Here is a 16,635-nt window from a genome sequence, read left to right as displayed (position 1 = left end):
TCGGGAGGCTGAAGCTGGAGAATCACTTGAACCCAGGAGGCAGAGATTGCAGTGAGACAAGATTATGCCACTGCACTCCAGCCTGGTCAACAGAGTAAGACTCTGTCTCAAAAATAAAAATAAGAGTACTCTGGACTTTACATAAAGTGTGACTTAGTGCTTTGTTTTTCTAATATTAGATTTTACTTGCAGATAGAAATATAACAATGCCACAAAGAAGGCTCTAGTTGTTTACATGTTTGCTCCTGGCTTACCTCTTCTTCACTATCCCATGTGAATCATGAATTTGCCTTTCCTTGCATCCTGCAGTCCTGGTTGTCCCAGATAGAACCGCCCGCCAGCCCTGCAGCCAGGGGAGGAGGTACTTTGACCTGTAAATGAGTCCTACAATGAGACTGGAGAGAAAAGCATCCCGACCTTGAGCTGCTCTGCTAGGGGAGCTGTGAGTTGGGAGAAAAGTGGTCACTGGTTAGCAGTTGAGGACTTGCTGAGAGAGACATTTGTAGGAGAAATAAGATAACTAGGTTATCAGAAGGGCCAGGCCTTGGATGGAGCAAATCCCAGTTCTTGTCCAACAAGCTGATTCTGTGACTGACCACAGACTGTTGGGACTGTGCAGAGATGAGAAACAGGCTGAATTTGCAAGGCCACAACATCAGGTTGCCATGTACCCATCCTTACAGCTTATGCTCAGAAGTCATGACCCTGTGACAGGTTATTAGCTTAAAAACTCATCTTCAGCTCACTTCTTCAGAGAACTAAATCTTTCCTTAGATGTTGAGACAGGATTTCGCTGTTTACCAAAAGAAACTAAGAGAAAGTGTCACTAGGCGTCTCTTGTCTTCCAGATGTGAGATTTCCATCTTTCTAATGAAATCAGAGGTACCTGGAGACTGTCAGGGTTGGTTCCTGTCTCAGAATGGCTCATAATAAACTCACTCAGAGGAAAGTACTGACTTGATCTGGATCCTTTTCAGAGGCCTGGAGATTTAACTTTACAGATTCTGTTACTTTGGCTTCAAAAAAAAAAAAAAACCTCTTGTCTCCCCAACTTCAGAGGGAAAACTAAGCGAAACTGGTGAGCTCTGCCACAGCAGACGCCTTGTCTTTATCACCCAGGAGCCGGGTGGGCTCATCAAAGAGCAGGAAGCGCCCATTTACACTGGGGCTGGGATGGAGACCCAGCTCCTGCCCTCCACGAACTTACAGTCTAATTAGAGTCTCTTAAGGACAATTTGGCAGCCACTGTTCCTCTTTTGGTGCATCATTTAAATCCTAGGGTAGGCAACTGTAAAGCAAAGAACTCTAGACTTTTTTTCAGTGTCCAGCATTGCTGACTGAAAAAAATCCCAAGGATGATTATTCTCTCTTTGGATTTTTACCCTTGCCTGCTCCTGGTCAGAACCTTTAATACTAAATTTAGCAATTATAGGCAGCTCTGCCAGCATCCTAATGCTTTTGACTGGATCTCTGCAATCCTTTTTCTCTATTAGGCATCAGAACCTTTGTCTAGTTCATTAGATAGTTCACATCACTTGCCAGATTTCCAACAGGCCACTCAGGAAGTGACTTGAGCATACTGAATGCTGAGTCAGAGAATGAAGCCCTGGGCTGGCGGGTTGCCCCAGGCCTGCCAAAGTCTTGGCAGTCCCCACACTGACTGCGAACTTTCCCTTAGCCTCAGTTAACTGGGAGAGGAATTGAGCCCTGTGTCAGCAAATTGGGAGAAGGCATTACTTAGAAAGGTGTTGATGGAAATGTGCATTTTATATCAGAATTGGACTTTTGATCCTGCATCTCAGGAATATCAGAAGAACTCAGCATCTCATTAAACAGGAGTTGTCTAGAACTGTACAAGAAAGTATCCCCCATTCTTTTTTTTTTTTTTTTTTTTGAGACGGAGTTTCGCTCTTGTTACCTAGGCTGGAGGGCAATGGCACGATCTCGGCTCACTGCAACCTCCGCCTCCTGGGTTCAGGCAATTCTCCTGCCTCAGCCTCCTGAGTAGCTGTGATTACAGGCATGAGCTACCATGCCCAGCTAATTTTTTGTATTTTTAATAGAGACAGGGTTTCACCATGTTGACCAGGACGGTCTCGATCTCTTGACCTCGTGTCGTGTGATCCACTCGCCTCAGCCTCCCAAAGTACTGGGATTACAGGCGTGAGCCACAGCGCCCGGCCTTATCCCCCATTCTTAATCCTATGCTGAATACAGAAGTCATCCCATCTCCCCTCATCTTCTGACAGTTCCACAATATATTGGTATCCTTCACAGGGCAGGGAAAGGAAGGAAGTCCATCTATCTTTCTACCACTTGTTTCCAACCGAAAAGGAAAAAAGCTTAAAATTCCTAGCTAAAGTGTTCTGAAAAGAGATTTCACGTGGTCTGTGCTGCTTTTTGCCTTGTTATGCATATAACTTGTGATTGGCTAGATAGGCCACATGTGTTTATCAGCCAAGGTTCAATTTCAGCAGATCATTTCAAAACCTCTTTGTGTGCTGGGCTGTGCTAGGTAGCTGGAATATCCGAAGTAAATCAAGCACTGATTTGTTCCCAGAGTTGTGCATAATTCTTTAAAACTGGGCTCACTCTTTTTCCTCGTTTGGCCAGCATCACCTAAGTGAAGTACTCATGGTTCTAAGTTGCTAACCCAGGGAAGGAGGGTATTTTCCTGTCCTTGGTTTTTGAAATATGCTTATCCCGTGTGCCCTCCCTGGGGTATCTGGCCCACAGTGGATGGCTCAGCAGGTGTTTGAATGAGCAGATGCTTTGCTTTGGCCTCCTGTGCCAAGCTCTTCCCCACATCCTCTGCATCAGTTCCATGTGCCTAGATTCAGACTCTGATTCAGCTTGGGGGCCCTTAATAGGCATTCAGTCTGAAAGAAGGTGGAGGAGAATAATGTCTCCTAGGATCAGATGAGTCTCAGGGCTGTTCCCTCAAAGACAGAAACTTGCACAGCACAGGGAAACATTGAGAAGGGGGTGGAAATTTGATTTACTGTGAATAACGAAGGCTGGATCTTTAAAAAGAAAAAGGGAGGGGGTGCTGGCAGAAACCCAGCACTGCGCTGGCACACTCTGTGTGCCCGGCTGCCTTTGCCCTTGAGCTTCTATTTCTTGGGGATGGGGAGGGGAAAAATGTTTGCCCCAGACCCTGGCTTCTGTTTGAGCAGGAAGTGGGGAGCCAGTGATCCCAGAGGGGACCACAGCATCAGAACATATACTTTGGTGGCCTCAGCAGACCTGGCCTAGAGAGGCCTTCAGGTGGCACCGAGGGCTTTATGGCCTGCAGGTAAAGCCCTTCATGTGGGTCAGACTTAGCAAATAAAATGTAGGACACTCAGTTAAATTTCAATTTCTGATAAACAGTAAAGAAGCTCCTAGTGTAAGTATGTCTCAGTTATGTGGCTGCCCTATCTGGGCTTGCCTCTGCTGGCACTTGCCCTGCCAGGGGCTGCCAGGAGCTCTCCATCGGAATTGGATTACCCTGATTTTGTGCATTGTTTGTGCTTGTGTGGGCATCGGAAATGACCAGGAGATATGAAGTCACTTGAGAGAGGGCAGTAACTGGAGTTCAGTTTTGAAGAGCTAAGCAGGCAGCTGAGTGGGATAATGTGGGCCCCAGTTGACCTCAGTGGCTGTCATCTACTGGGTATTTTTCCACCAGGAATTTCAAATGCTGTGTATTTTAGAAAGAAAGGAAAGAGGCAAAGTACAGCCTTTTCTCACTTGATCAGGCATTTGTGTTAGAAACTCAGTGGGGGAGAATTCTTTGCGTTTTTCAGTTGGCTGATTATTTTCCTTTTCTTCGTTTTTGCTTTTTTTGAGTCGCTCTGTGTGGTGCTTGTGGGAGTAGGGAGAGGGTGGGAGACCATTAGTGGATGTGTTCTGCATGTTCCTTTCTGTACAGTAACTTCTGCATTTACTCTGTTTAGGATGGTTCCTTCACCACCACCCCTGTCTGTAGCCAGTAAATTTCTGGAATGTTCTCCCAAAGTGCCATGTGCCCCCTTTGTTCAGTCCTTCAGTGGAGCAGAAACCTGTCTCAGGCCTTTCCTGGGACTATCCTTAGCTGAGGCACAGCCTGGGGGCTCCTCAGAAGGCAACAGAAGTGCCTCTACCTGGCCTCGGGGGTTAATGAGCCAGGCCCTTCTCCACTCCCTGCAAAGAAGGCTCCTAAGGCCTATCCGGTCCCTGGGTCTGCGAAGTCCCCAGAGGTCTCTGTAAGTACAGGACTCCCACCCCAGCTCCAGAGTTGTGCTTTCTCCCCCTGATCTTCAGAATCCCTGGGGGGCCGGGAGAAGGTCAGATTCTGGCTGCAGGTGTGGTGGGTCAGTAAGTCAGAAGCATTCTGGCGATAAACCCAGCATGGGGCATGCATTCTGGGGCTGGGAACAGCTAATATATGTAACCCCTTATTTTAGACCTTCAGTGGAAAGCATTTTAAATGGGGGTAAGAGCCACTTACTGGCCTTGGGGAAGGGGAGCTGGAATTTGGGGGCCATGCTTTGGTGGGGTGGCAGAAGAGGCTTGGGCCTGAGCTTGGGACAGATGTCTCCTGCTCTCTTGGACAGCAGCTGTCTGTGCTTTTGACCAGGGTAGGTGTTTTCAGGATCTGGGGCATGGGATTCTGCTGGAGGACATGCAGCTGGCTAAGGAGGTAGGGTGTTCATATCTCTCCACCTGGGGACCTACCCGAATAAGGAGCCCTGAAGTCACATGGGTCACCTGCCCAGTGGCCCATGTACTATCCCTAAAGGGGCTCCATGGAAGAGTTTCAGCCCCTGCCCTTTGCCTGGGGCCCTCAGCTTGTGCCGGTATCTGGGGGGCCATTTCCTGATGAGTCATCTGAGACTCTGGGCCTCATACCAGTGCCCCTCAGACCCCATCAGCTGGTTTAATGGCCTCCTGTGGGACTGTGCAGCACCTCCTGGAACTGGGCCTGGCAGCCTGTGGCTGTGGAGGGAAAACTGTCAGGGGTTGGGAGTGGGTGGAGAGACGGCCTTTGGGGGTAAGGGTGGCCCTGTTGATTGGGGTTTCTTAAGAGCTGAAGGCTTCTCAGTGGATCCCTTCTGGGTCCTCAGTTAAAACCATTAGAATGCCATCCAGATGCAAAGAAAGAAGACAAAGTTAAGGCCATTGGTCACCCCAACATAAGAGGCACCTTAGCTGTTCCTGGAAATGGCCAGGTTTGCATAGGAGCCCTGACAAGCGAACAGCCACAGAGAAATATGAGGACTGATGGTGGGAAGTGAGGCCCCAGAAGCTGGGGAAGCTGCCTGCTGGCAATGCTGTTGCAGGGAGAGACATTTTCATTGAGGAGATTGGCAGGAAATTCTTATTCCTCAGTTTTCCCTAACATCTCCTTCCCATAGTGCCAGTCCAGAGGCATCACCCCCACCACACCACTGACCCTACCATACTCGGGGTGGGTTTCTGATCAGCTTGACAGAGCAGCTGGCTTGAATATTTAGGAAAATTTAAACCAAACCAAAAAGAGCACTTTGTTTCTTTAAAAGCGGACGTTTAGGATTTGGCCCTCTGGTGGCTGGCAGCTGTCAGTAGCATCAGAAAGCAGGAGAATGTCAGACTTCTTTGAAGACTAAATTCTGAAAGTAAGGATTCCACAACAGCGGGAGGTGGAGGATGGGAAGAGGGAAAACTGAGGAACATGGGATGACTGTGCCCTGGCCGGAAGGAGCAAGGCAGGGCCAGGCAGCCACCCTGAAAGGCTTCAGAGCTTTGGAGCTGCAAGTCCTTCCATTGCTCTGAACCAGTTTGCTCTTATAGGAAGCAGGCATGCCAGTTTCTATTCCAACAGGCCACTAGGAAGAGCAAGTTAAAACCACCTGTCTGTTGCCTGTCGCACAGTGGGCGCTCCATAAATAAATGTTAGTTGTGGCCACCCAGCTCCCAGCCTTGTGTAACTGGTCTCCAAGGCTATAGATGTGTCCTCTACCTCTGGGCTTCTGCCCTTCACAACACCGTCTGCACACGAGAGCAGGTCAAATCAATTAGTCCCACCTCGGGAATGTCTTTTTTTTTTTTTTTTTTTTTTTTGCAAGAACCAAAATTAGGTCAAAATTGATGAGCCAAAAATTTGCTAATGGGACAGGCATTGACATGTCAAGTTCAACTTGTGGTTCTTGTTTATTTAGGAACTGCTAAGTGGAAAATGCAGTTCAACAGATGTTTAAGGTTCTACCCTGTGCCGGGCGCTGTTCTAGGCACAGGGTCACAATAGTAAACTGAATCAAGATCTCTACCCTCAAGGAGCTTCCTTCTTACTGGACTGAGTGATGATAAGGGGCTTCTTCCCATGAGGGTCTCTCCTCCCAGGCTGACTCAAGAGCTTCACTTATCCGTTCGGCACCCACCATGGCCCTTAAGGCAGGGTCCCACTTTATCACCCAGATTGGAGTACAGTGGTGTGATCTCTGCTCACTGCAACCTCCACCTTGGGGGCTCAAGCATCCTCCTACCTCAGCCCTCTGAGTAGCTGGGACTACAGGCACACACCACCACACCCAACTAATTTTTTTTTTTTTTTTTTTTTTTTTTTTTTGAGACGGAGTTTCGCTCATTACCCAGGCTGGAGTGCAATGGCACGATCTCAGCTCACCACAACCTCCGCCTCCTGGGTTCAGGCAATTCTCCTGCCTCAGCCTTCTGAGTAGCTGGGATTACAGGCACGTGCCACCATGCCCAGCTAATTTTTTGTATTTTTAGTAGGGATGGGGTTTCACCATGTTGACCAGGATGGTCTCGATTTCTTGACCTCATGATCCACCCGCCTCGGCCTCCCAAAGTGGTGGGATTACAGGCTTGAGCCACCACGCCCGGCCCCAACTAATGTTTATGTATTTTTTGTAGAGACAGGTTTTTGCAATGTTGCCCAGGCTGATCTTGAACTCCTGGATTCAAGTGATCTGCCAGCCTTGGCATCCCAGAGGACTGGGATTACAGGTGTGAGCCACCATGCCCAGCCCACTATGGGGTGATTTCTGACACTAAGGTGCAGTCCCTGCTTTCTGAGGTTCACTGTGTTGTTGGGGAAAAGAGAGAAGCAGGTTATGTACACATACACACAGGCACACCATAATCAAATAGGGAGACTTAAAAAATGTCACAAGGAGCCAGGCATGGTGGCTCACACCTGTAATCCCAACATTTTGGTGGCCAGGGCAGGAGGAGCATTTGAGTCCAGGAGTTTGAGACCAGCTTGGGCAACATGGTGAAACCCTGTCTCTATTTAAAAAAAAAAAATACAGAATTTAGCCAGGTGTGGTGGCATGAGCCCATAGTCCCAGCTACTTGGAAGGCGGAAGCAGGAGGATCGCTTGAACCTGGGAGGTGGAGGTCAAGGCTGCAGTGAGCCAAGCTTGAACCACTGCACTTCAGCAGCCCTGGTGACACAGCAAGACCCTGTCTCAAAAAAAAACAAAAATAAAAAATGCCACAAAGGGCCATATAAAGGAGAAAGATTCCCAGTGGCCGGGGATGCAGGAGCTGTCTGCAAGTGACCGGAATTCAGACCTACAGAGATGGGGGAGCACTGCATGGGTGTGTGCATCCTGCTCGCCCAGGATGCAGGGAGCCCCAGGTCCCCTCGGCTTGGCCGCAGCTGGCCTGCTTCACATGCCCCAGCGGTGTTGTGCAGCTGTTAATCTCTCCTATGACCCTGAAGCAGGAGAAACAGCAGGACTCAGGTGAGTTGAGGGGCCTGCCAGAGGTCCCAGGCCTCATGTTCATCCCTCCCCTGGCCAAGCAGAAGCCTGACTCTAGGGCATCCACCTTGTTCAAGAGGTAAGTTTGTGGCAGGTATGGAGGGGACCTAGGGTTTATGTGGCCCATGAGGCAGAGAGATGAGTGAGGGGTGGTCTGACTTGGAGGCACACACTTGTCTGTGCAAACCAATAATTATAAGGTTGCCTGTTGTCCTTGGGCAATGAATCCAGCACAAAAGGGCTGGTAGCCAGTTTATGTGTTCCTGTGTCTAACCAGGAGAGAAAAATCTCTTTAAAAGTCTTTTACAACATAAAAGATAACTTAAAAAAAAACAAAAACAAAAACAAAAAAAAACCTTAGATCAGCAATCCCTTTATCAAGAAGAGCCAGATTCTACGCTGCATACAAATTTAGTTAACGTGCTCTTTCCTCGAGCTTACAGCGCCAGCTCCGCACTTCACAGCCCTGGCTTCATCTTAGAATCACCCAAGGAGTTCTCACAGCTACTGATTTCCAAGCACCTGTCCCCTGAGAGTCCCACTTAACCGGCCTGGGGAGGGGCCAAGGCACTGATTCTTGTTTTTTAGAAGCTCCCCAGGTGATTTTCATGGGCTGCTAGGTCAGGAACCATTGCTGTGACTGAAGCAGGGAGTGGTGAAGTAGGCCTGTGGACCTTCCTAACTGTGGAAATCCCCCAAACCCCTGCTCCAACACAGATTTTCATACAATGTCTGAGACGTACTAAATAGGAAGATGCAAATTCTATCTGGTTAGGGAAAAACATGCACCATGCCAAGTCCCATTGGGTCAGCTTACCCACTCTGTACCCACCAAGGTCAAAGCCAGCCTGGCTGTCCAACACAGTTTTCGATGATGGGAAGTTAACCAGTAAAAATGGCATCAGAGGCCGGGCATGGTGGCTCACACCTATGATCTCAGCACTTTGGGAGGCCTAGGCAGGTGGATCACTTGAGGCCAGGAGTTCGCAACCAGCCTGGGAGGTGAAGGTTGCAGTGAGCTGAGATCCCGCCACTGCACTCCAACCTGGGCAACAGAGTGAGACCCCCTCTCAAACAAACAAACAAAAAAAGGCATCAGATAAAGAACGTCATTGTGTATGAAGGGCTGGGGGGCACATTTTTTAGGAGATCACAAGTGAATGAGCACTTGACACCTCTGGTTGGAGCCCAGGGTCCTGATCAAAAATGCCCTTTCCCAGTGACCAGCTGCCCCGGCCTTTCCGCATTCACCACTGGCAGGCACGTTCCCTGGATGGGCTTGTCCCGAGCCTCTTCAGTGCACTGTGCTTCGCTAACTAGCAAGCTCCCTCCGGGTAAGGAGCTGACTTCTGTTCCCCAGGCCACCCCTCAAACTTCCTACTGTGGGGCTCCATACCCTACAGCACCTGCACCAAGCCAGAACACAAAGGTCTACCGTGGCCCCAGCCTGGAGTGCAGACTCCCCTTGGAGGCAACCCCAGTGTGCTGGGTGACCATTGGCAGAAGACCCTTTAGAGCTCTCTGCTTTGGGGTGGTGAGGAGGTCAGCCGCTTATTTCAGGTGTCTGGCGAAGGGTGGGCCAGATTATGTGGGAGAGCCTCTGGACATTGAGCTCCAGGTCTCTGAACGTTCTCTGCTTTTACAGGTGTGCAATGCCTGTCAAGGCCTGAGCGCTGATGACTCTAAAAGCTAACTCACTGGGTTTCTGCTTTTGGACCTGAGCTCCTCCTCTTCCCACTCCTCCCTCTGCCTCAGCCTTTAAAAACAAACAAACAAAAACATGTAGCAGCTGCCCTTACCAAAAAGCATTGCCTTAAACACGTAGAGGATGAGTGGGTTTTCTCCTACCTTCCTTGTAGCTAAAGAAGAGCTAGGACCAAAAAAAAAAAAAAAAAAAAAAAAAACTTCATATTTGCAGAGTATCATTAATGTCCTCCAAAATGCTGCTTTCACAAATCCTCTCTGAATATCATCCGAAAACCCACGGCTGGGTAGAATTATCTCCACTTGACAAACAGTGACTCAAAAGCACCAGGTCAGAAAGTAGGCTGTGCAGATCTCAGCCAGGCCTCTCAGCTCACATCCTTCCTCACTTCCTGGACTGGGCCTGGCTTGAGGGCATGGGTCGGGAAGCTTAGCTTTCAGAAGAAACTCTGAGCTTCTAGCCCTCCTAGTTCTGGTTGCAGGAGCAAGTCATAGGCCCCTAGACTCCAAAAATATCCCTTAAAGAGGGTTCAGATTAGAAATCTACCTGTGGAATTCAAATGGGACAGAATGATCATGTTGCTCCTATTGCTTTCAAGAAAAAAAAAAAAAAAAAAAAAAAAAGATTTCCAATGAAATTTGAAAATGAAAGGCTGGCCAGACACGGTGGCTCATACCTGTAATCCCAGCACTTGGGAAGGCCAAGGCAGGTGGATCACTTAAGCCCAGGAGTTCAAAACCAGCCTGGGCAACGAGACCTTGTCTCTATAATTTTTTTTTTTTTCCATTTTTTTTTTTTTTTGAGACGGAGTTTCGCTCTTGTTACCCAGGCTGGAGTGCAATGGCGCGATCTCGGCTCACCGCAACCTCCGCCTCCTGGGTTCAGGCAATTCTCCTGCCTCAGCCTCCTGAGTAGCTGGAATTACAGGCATGTGCCACCATGCCCAGCTAGTTTTTTGTATTTTTAGTAGAGACGGGGTTTCACCATGTTGACCAGGATGGTCTCGATCTCTCGACCTCGTGATCCACCCGCCTCGGCCTCCCAAAGTGCTGGGATTACAGGCTTGAGCCACCGCGCCCGGCCCCTTTTTTTCCATTTTAATTAGCTAGGTGAAGGCTGGGCATGGTGGCTCATGCCTATAATCCCAGCACTTTGGGAGGCCGAGGTGGGCAGATCACCTGAGGTCAGGAGTTTGAGACAGCCTGGCTAATATGGTGAAAATCCATTTCTACTAAAAATATGAAAGATTAGCCAGATGAGGTGGCACATGCCTGTAATCCCAGCTACTCAAGAGGCTGAGGCAGGAGAATGGCTTGAGCCCGGGAGGTGGAGGTTGCAATGAGCCAAGATCCTGCCATTGCACTCCAGCTTGGACAAAAACGAAACCCCTCAAAAAATAAAGTTTAAAAACCCTCTCAAAAAATTGAAAAAATAAAATTAACTGGGTGTAGTTGTAGTGTAGTCGCAGCCTGTAGTCCCAGCTACTCGGGAGGCTGAGATGGAAGGATCACCTGAGCCTGGAAGGTGAGGCTGTGGTGAGCTCTAATCATGCCACTGCACTCCAGCCTGGGTGACAGAGTGAGACTCTGTCTCAAAAAAAAAAAAGACAGGCCAAGCATAGTGAAGACAATGGGTTTGAGTCCTTGGTTTCTTGGGAGAGCACATGGACAGAGACATCAGGGTGAAGGAACACATCTTATGTCTGCTATTACAGGGCTGAATTTTTATTAGAATTACTGCTCCAGTTCGCGTTGATGCAGTAGGGCTGACCTCCAGCTACACCTGCATGGACAGATAAAGGGTTGAAGGAGATTTTTTTTTTTTTTTTTTTTTTTTTTTTCGAGACAGAGTTTCACTCTTGTTACCCAGGCTGGAGTGCAATGGCACGATCTCGGCTCACCGCAACCTCCGACTCCTGGGTTCAGGCAATTCTCCTGCCTCAGCCTCCTGAGTAGCTGGGATTACAGGCACGCGCCACCACGCCCAGCTAGTTTTTTGTATTTTTAGTAGAGACGGGGTTTCACCATGTTGACCAGGATGGTCTCGATCTCTCGACCTCGTGATCCACCCACCTCGGCCTCCCAAAGTGCTGGGATTACAGGCTTGAGCCACCGCGCCCGGCCAGGAGATTTTTTTTTTTAAATGAGAAGAGGAAGAGGGTAAGAAATTAAATCTCACTCTTTTTTTTTTTTTTTTTTTTTGAGACGGAGTTTCGCTCTTGTCACCCAGGCTGGAGTGCAATGGCGCAATCTCGGCTCACTGCAACCTCCGCCTCCTGGGTTCAGGCAATTCTCCTGCCTCAGCCTCCTAAGTAGCTGGGATTACAGGCACGCGCCACCACGCCCAGCTAGTTTTTTGTATTTTTTTTTAGTAGAGACGGGGTTTCACCATGTTGACCAGGATGGTCTCGATCTCTCGACCTCGTGATCCACCCGCCTCGGCCTCCCAAAGTGCTGGGATTATAGGCTTGAGCCACCGCGCCCAGCCTAATCTCACTCTTTTATCAGATAGTGACTACTGATCATGATTGCTTTTTCTGCCTTGGTTGCCAAGAAGCTCTAAGCTAAAATTGGACTTTTTCCTTCTTAAATAATTGCTGATGTTTCTGCTTTCTGTGTCACCTACTTCACTCTACCCTGGTACAAGCCAGAGAAAATCATCCTCTCTCTGAAACCGTGTAACATTTTATCCAGGGATTTATGTCTTTGTGCCTTAGGTTGTGGCTATTTGTTGGCCTTACCTCCTCTGATGAACTGTATGTTCCTGAGGACGATAACCATCCATTATCCTTCTGTGTGTCCTTCAAAATAGCCAGATTGTGTTTAATGCATTATTAATATCTACAAGTGTGGAATGAATGTTGGTTAAATAAATAGGGATTTTTTTTTTTTTTTTTTTTTTTTTTTTTTTGAGACAGAGTCTTGCTTTTGTTGCCCAGAGTAGAGTGCAATGGCACAATCTGGGCTCACTGCAACCTCCGCCTCCCAGATTCAAGCGAATCTCCTGACCCAGTCTTCCCAGTAGCTGGGCTTACAGGTGCCTGCCACCACGTCCAGCTAATTTTTGTATTTTTAGTAGACAGGGTTTCGCCATGTTGGCCAGGCTAGTCTTGAACTCCTGATCTCGTGATCCTCCCACCACAGCCTCCCAAAGTGCTGGGATTACAGGTGTGAACCACCGTGCCCAGCCAGGTTTTTTGTTTGTTTTTTGTTTTTAAGTCCATGAAGAAAAAGGAACCAGGAGTCTTTTCTTTCTTTTTTTGAGACAGGCTCTCACTCTGTTATCTAGGCCAGAGCCAGGCAAACAGGGTTCACTGCAGTCTCAACCTCCTGGGCTCAAGTGATCTTCCCAGTTCAGCCTCCTGACTAGCTGGAACCATGAGCGTGCACCACCATGCCTGGCTAATTTTTAAAATTTTTTGTAGAGACAGGATCTCCCTGTGTTGCCCAGGTTGGTCTTGAGCTCCTGGGCTCAAGCAGTCCTCCTGCCTCAGCCTCCAAAAGCGCTGGGACTACAGGCAGGAGCCACCTCACCTGGCTGGGAGTCCTTCCTTTAACAATGAAAATATCTTAACTCATCATGCATGCTTCCTTTTTTGCCTTAGCTATCGATAGCTTCAGTACTTTAATGTTCAACTGCTGTAACACTGCCCAGGTAGAGGGCCAGGACTGCAATACACATACCTGTGTGTTCCTCAAGGGTCAGTTTCTATTTTATTTTATTTTTTTGAGATGGAGTCTCGCTCTGTTGCCCAAGCTGGAGTGGAGGGGCACAATCTTGGCTCACTGCAACCTCTGCTCCCCGGGTTCAAGTGATTCTCCTGCCTCAGCCTCCCAAGCAGCTGGGATTACAGGAGCCTGCCACCACGCCTGGCTAATTTTTGTATTTTTGGTAAAGACGGTGCTTCACCATCTTGGCCAGGCTGGTCTTGAACTCCTGAACTCGTGATCCACCCGCTCAGCCTCCAAAAGTGCTGAGATGGATGATAGTATGAGCCACTGCGCCCGGCCTCAAGGCTCAATTTCTTGGTCCTGGTTGCTGGAGAGATTGCAGTCCAGCCTCTGGCTTTCCAGGCCTTCTCAGTGCCCAGTACCTCCACTGTCGCTCTGTACCCCCTGCACTGTACAGGTTTTTATGTCTGTTCCCCTCTTCCCCATGATTATCAAGTCTGTGAGCCCCTTGTGGGCAGGGACCCAGATTCCTCCATTTGTACCCCTGGTCCTGGTGCCATAGTGGTCTGGGGCAGTCGTTGGTTGGGGAAGATGTTGTATGGGTTCATCACAGTCTCAAAACCAGAGGAGCCACACCCCAGAGGAGGAAGCCGGCGGAGTTCTGGTATCGTTGCTGCAGCTGGTGTTGTGAATCAGGCCGACGAGCAGCGCATCCTCTTACCCGGCTATTTCACGACACCAGGGTTGCATCATACCCATCCTCTCCAGGCGAGCCTCGTGGGACCGGGCCGGACGCAAGGACCTGGGGATGGGGTGGGAGTGGGAGTCTGTGTGTGAAAGCTTGTCCTCTGTAGCCTGCCGGATCTCAGCCCAGACTGCTCCTCAGAATCACCTGGCAGCTTTTAAGAAACACTGATGCCTGCCCCTCACCTCCTCTCTCCCAGGTCCATAGAATCTCCAGGGTGGGGCCCTGGCATCAGCATTTGTTAGAGGTTCCAGTGTGATGCCGAAGCTGTGAGTAGTTAAGGGAGGGCACTGGAACTCACAGCCAGGGTCATTGCCTGTTCCAGCCTGACAGTTGCCATAGCCTTCACCTGGCCCTCCCTGGCCCCATTTCTTTTAACACAACTGCTGCCCTGGGCCTGCTTTTCAGAAACAGATGGGGCCTGAGACCCCAGGACGAAAGCCCGGCTTCTTACCCTAGCCTTCACGGCCTTCCCATCTGGGTTCTCTACCTGGAAACGATTCAATCATTTCCCCCATGGAGCTCCCAGGTCCCTCCTTCCTTTGAACCCTGTCCCACACAAATCCACATGTTGGTTCTGTCGGCTCTGCCTTCAGAATCCATCTCAGCTCCCAACCCTTCCCACCATCTTGCCATCCCACAGCTACTCCCCCAGCCTGGCTACAACACCACTGTCGTGTACCTGTGGTGGCTCCTGACTAGCTTTCTTTTTTGTTTTTTTTTTGAGATGGAGTCTTACTCTGTCACCCAGGCTAAAGTTTAATGGTGAGATCTCGGCTCACTGCAACCTCTGCCTCCCGGGTTCAAGCGATTCTCCCACCTCAGCCTCCCAAGTATCTGGGACTACGGGCACCTGCCATCATGCCCAGCTAATTGTTGTATTTTTATAGAGACAGGATTTCACTATGTTGGTCAGGCTGGTCTTGAACTCCTGATCTCAGGTCATCCACCTGCCTCAACCTCCCAAAGTGCTGGGATTACAGGGGTGAGCCACAGCGCCCGGCCCCTGACTAGTCTTACCTAGTCTTTCTCCCTCACGCCATTCTCTCGACAACAGCCAAAATGAGCTCGGAAAAATAAACCTGACCATCATAGAATATATTAGGACACCTCTAGCCCCGGCCTATAGGAATAGCGTTATAACGCTGGATGTTCCCTTTCACAGGTCTCGAACGCCATCTCCTTGGTCCCTCTGCTCCAGCCACACAGGCCTCCTTGCTAGTCTGGAAGCCCTCGTCACCATCCTGCCACAGGGCCATTGCACGTGCTTTGCCCTCTGTCTGGAACCCCTGTGCTCGTACCCGCTCATGCTCCTTCTCATAGTTGGAGCTCAGCTGGAATTCTCAAAAAGGCCTAATGTACTCTTCCTAAGAAAAAAGTTTGTTTTCTTAACAGCATTTATCACTAAATGTATTCTAACAATTGCTTGTTTATTGATTGTCTCTCCCATTAGAATGTGAGCTCTGGGAGGGCAGGGTCTATGTCTCCTTCCTCGTGGTGTCTCCCTTGCCTAGCACAGGGCATGATATGCAGTAGGCACTCAATAAATGCAGTGGAATGAAGAAACAATTGGACCCCTTTTAGCCTTATCTCCCACCATTTCTTCCCTTTTTCCCCCTACCCCACAGCACTACGTGGGCCCCAGTCCCACTGCCTCTCCCCCTGCACTGTCCACACTCCTCCTGAACTCCTTTCCCTCCTCTCCCCTTCCTCAGCGCCCCTGCATTCTCACCCACATACCCGCCCTCCCCTCTCCCTTATCTCTGGACAGCCTTCCTCCTCTGCTGGCCAGCTGCATGATCTCCTTGCTGGTCTGTCTGCCAGGCTAGGCTGTGTGGTCCAGTGCTTGGTACACAGGAGGAGCACAATAAATGCTGAGTTGCCTCTGTAGCCACAAAAACAGGAGGCCCCGAGATTCCGAGGTTGCATCAGGGCCTCCTGTCCTTACCATTTCAGGCCCTGCATCTGGGGTTTTCACTTTTCAGGAGTTTCCTGATGGCCGGCCAGAACTGAGACTCTGTTCAGCCAAATCAAGGGCTTTGCTCCAGGCGTAGAACCTCAGATCTATGGGCCAGGCCCGTGGATTCTCCTGGAAGACAGAGTCCTGAAAGGTAGGGACTGTGTGTGACCCAGCACTGTGTCCCTACCAACCATCAATAAGAGTGCCTCTGTAAACACTTCTGAAATTGATTAAATTCCATCCAAATGCAAGCATCCTCTTTCTGGGGATCTGTGCTTTGGGACAAGGTGTCTGACAGTCTCTCAGCATGTCCTATCGATAAGCCCTTCGATGGAACCTGCTGAAACCTGCTCTTACCCAGAGAGAGGCAGAGGGGCAGGAAAGGTTTCTTGAAGCAGCAAATGTCCCCCTCCAGAGCAGAAGGGAGTTCGGAGCTGGGCCAGGGTTTTCTGGAGGGAGGAGCGAGTGACTTGCCCAAGGTCACCCTTGGCAAGCACAGTCAGGGCCCCTCACTCTGCCCGGGACCACAGCGCTGCTAGAAACCAGCCCGGGCCCCTTCAGGCTCCTTCCTTGGTGAGATCTTAATCAGGAATTTTCCGTAGCTGCCTGGGGACAGGGTGTAAAGGAATGATGTGAGTAGATAAAGAGCAGCTATGATTTCGCCAGTCAAATGGCAGTTTAAGAGGGAAAGGAGCGATAAGACCTTCCCCGAGGGCCGCATGGAAGGAAATGAGCAGAGAGAGGCCTCCTCCACAAATCCTCTCCCCCAACAGAGCCAGGGTGGGGCCCTCAGGCCTTCAGCCACAGGGGTAGATGCCGCTGGA

Source organism: Saimiri boliviensis, chromosome 1 (genome assembly GCF_048565385.1).
Source record: "Saimiri boliviensis isolate mSaiBol1 chromosome 1, mSaiBol1.pri, whole genome shotgun sequence".
Taxonomy (NCBI): domain Eukaryota; kingdom Metazoa; phylum Chordata; class Mammalia; order Primates; family Cebidae; genus Saimiri; species Saimiri boliviensis.
The sequence above is the reverse complement of the archived record's forward strand: the minus strand, read 5'-3'. Positions refer to the sequence as shown.